Source organism: Bufo bufo, chromosome 1, assembly GCF_905171765.1.
Source record: "Bufo bufo chromosome 1, aBufBuf1.1, whole genome shotgun sequence".
In the NCBI taxonomy this organism is placed as follows: Eukaryota; Metazoa; Chordata; class Amphibia; order Anura; family Bufonidae; genus Bufo; species Bufo bufo.
The window spans coordinates 281,248,573-281,251,996 of record NC_053389.1 but is presented as its reverse complement, the minus strand read 5'-3'; positions in this window follow the sequence as shown (position 1 = coordinate 281,251,996).

The window sequence follows — 3,424 nt, the reverse complement described above, 5'->3', positions numbered from 1 at the left end:
CCCCACAGTGCCCCGCCCCTTAAAATTGGACCTCCACAGCAGCCTACCCCCTTAACTTTGACCTTTACAGAAGCCTTCCACTTTAACAGTGACTTTCAGAGCATACCACCCCCTTGACAGTGACCTCCACAAGGGCCCGCCCCCTTAACAGTGGCCTTTACTGGATCGGGGGCGTGTCCTTTTGAACAGCTCACTCTTAAGCAGCACTGTACTATCTGAGTGTGAGCTGCAGGGAGAAAGCCACCGCCCCTCCCACTCCTGCAGCTGACAGAAGTAGATTTTTACCTTTATTTTTTCAATCCGCGTCGGCTCAGGAGTGGGATGGGGCGTGGCCTAACCAGATCTGGGCGTGGCTTAGCGGGACCTAGAAGTTGATTTTTAACTTCATTTTTTCAATCTGTCGGCTGAGGAGTAGGAGGGGCGTGGCCTAACTGAATCAGGGGCGTGTTCTTTTGAACAGCTCACTCTAAGACAGCAGCATTGTGCTGTGTAATGAAGTCAGGCGGCACAGCGTACTGGTCGAGGGGTGCTCGGTTTTCTTTCATTCTTCTGATTTTAGGATTACCTCCACACAAACCGAGCACCCCTCAACCAGTACGCTGTGCCGCCTGACTTCATTACACAGTATTCCTAGTTTTCTCGGGCGTGCACGCGTTGAACAGAAGCAGCAAACACAGATGAATACTTTCAGCTACCACGAGGAAGAAGCTCAACGCATCGTCTCACAGATCGATTTTTCATCCGATTTTCTCAAAGTTCCATCAAGACGACGACGCCAAAAAAAGCCAACACCAGGAGAGCAGGCCGACACCATCATAGGGGGAGCAGATGCACCACGACTGACCCGGTCCCAGGTACAGCCAGCACACCAGACACTTTAGTTCTCAATTTATCTTCTAAGAACTTAAATCCTTTACAGATGCAGGTGTTGCAGAAGGGACTGTCCTTCAGCCCCACTGCAACCTTGGACATTTTCGGCTTGGACATGGACCTGCAACGCTTCTTTCGCTCTTTGCGATTGAAGGCTCACTTCTCCACACAAGGAAATACCGTATCATATGATCCGGATCCCCCTGGTGGATTTGAGGACATTTTAACACTAAAATCTTATGGCTTACGGGTAAAAAGTCAGTATATGCCACCTAAAACTGCACACCCTATAGAAACGTACATTGAGCTAGTCCAGAAAGGCATTAGTACCTTGCTTACACAGTTTAACCTCTTAAGGACACATGACGTACCGGTACGTCATGATGTCCTGGTACTTAAGGACACATGACGTACCGGTACGTCATGAATGGTTCCGATCACTGCCGCTCGGCCGGCGGTGATCGGAACCCGGTGCCTGCTCAAATCATCGAGCAGGCACCTGGGGCAAATGCGTCGGGGGGTCCTGTGACCCCCCCATGTCGGCGATCGCAGAAAAGCGCAGGTCAATTCAGACCTGCGGTTTTCTGCGTTTCCGGGATATTCGGGTCTCTGAAGACCCGATAACCCGGAACAGGATGGTGATGGTGGTGTGATTTCACTCCACCAATCACCATCCAGCGATCCTGAGTGGTGATGGTGACATCACCACTCAGGATCGCTTTCTGATTGGTCTGTGGGCGGTCCGGCGGCAAATTCAAAAGAGGCAGGCGCTCCTCTCCTCCTCTTTTTGTGTTCCGGAGCCGGAGGAGAGAGGAGCTGCCTGCACGTGTGTATGCCAGCACCCCCAGGACCCGATCTGTGCCCCCAGGACCCGATCTGTGCCCCCAGGACCCGATCTGTGCCCCAGTACCCCCCATCAGGTACATAGGGACAGCACAGGGAAAGTTTGGTTTAGGCAGGGGAAAAAAAGGGAAAGTTAGTTTGTGAACTTTTATTGCATCACCCTAAGTTAGGGTGTCTGGGGTCCACAGCACAGCTGTGTGACCCTAGACCCCCCAGGGGTGCTGCCACTTCCCCCCCCCTGCCCCCCCCCCCCCCACCTTTTTTGGGGTGCATTTTTTTCTTTTTTTTTTCTTTTTTGGTGTACGCTGACTGTGGCCGGCACTTAGTGTCCGGCCGCTGTTAGCGCATCGCACACCTCACCGCTCATCAACTTCGGACGGTTGATCAGCGGTTTTGAATTTTTTTTTCCACATTTTTTGCCCTTTTTTTAGTTAGTTGTTTTTTTTTTTTCTGTTAGTTTTAGGGTTAAGTCCGCGAACACCCGTGCCCCCACACACACGCACACAAAATAAAGAGTTACACACACGCACATATACACGCAGACACACACTCCCCTAGGGCCCGCCGGACGTTCTCGGCCGAGGAGGCATACGCCCAGCTTGCCTCTGACTCCGAGAGTCCCAGTGAGGATGAGGATAACCCCACATTCCTGTTGTCATCCGCGTCCTCCTCATCATCTAGCGATGATAATGAGCCCCCAAGGCGGCGGAGACGCCGCCAGGCGGAGCAAGGGGACCGCCATGTTAGGGACCCTGTGGCCCAGCCTGGTACGAGCAGCTCTGGGGCTCGTACTGGTTTCCCGGCCCACCAGTTAAATCCACCGGAGCCCCCTGCCGGTGAACTTGTCTGGTGTAGCCCAGAGCGATACGAGCCTGTGATTCCTGATTTTGTAGGCCAATCAGGAATCCAGATTTCCACAGTGGGCTACACTGAATATGACTTTTTTTGTCATTTTTTCAGTGACCCACTGGTAAATCTGATGGTGGAGCAGACAAATCTGTACGCCCAACAGTTCGTCGCTCAACACCCGGGCTCCTTTTTGGCCAGGCCCGGTGGCTGGACGCCGGTCAGTGCAGCCGAAATGAGGACATTTTGGGGCCTCGCGCTGCATATGGGCCTGGTCAAGAAACCCAGTGTCAGGCTGTACTGGAGTGGGGACGTCCTATACCAGACCCCACTTTACAGTACAGCCATGACACGCTCCCGGTTTGAGGCCATCCGGAAATGTCTGCATTATTCCGATAATGCAGCATGTCCACCACGAGGTGATCCTGCCCATGACCGTCTGTATAAGATATGGCCGGTCATCGATCACTTTGGGGCCAAATTCATGGAGGCCTATGTACCTGGAAGGGAGGTCGCAGTTGATGAGTCTCTCATTGCGTTCAAGGGGAGACTCATTTTCCGCCAGTATGTGCCCTCCAAGCGGGCGAGGTATGGCGTAAAGCTATACAAAATTTGTGAGAGTACCTCAGGGTACACTTACAAATTTCGTATATACGAGGGGCGAGATTCCCGGATTCAACCACCAGAATGTCCCCCCACTCTGGGTGTTACCGGGAAACTTGTGTGGGACCTTATGTACCCACTGCTGGATAAGGGTTACCACCTGTACGTGGATAACTTTTATACCAGTATCCCCTTGTTCCAGTCCCTTGCCGCCAGATCCACGTTCGCTTGTGGGACCGTGCGGAAAAATCAACGCGGCCTC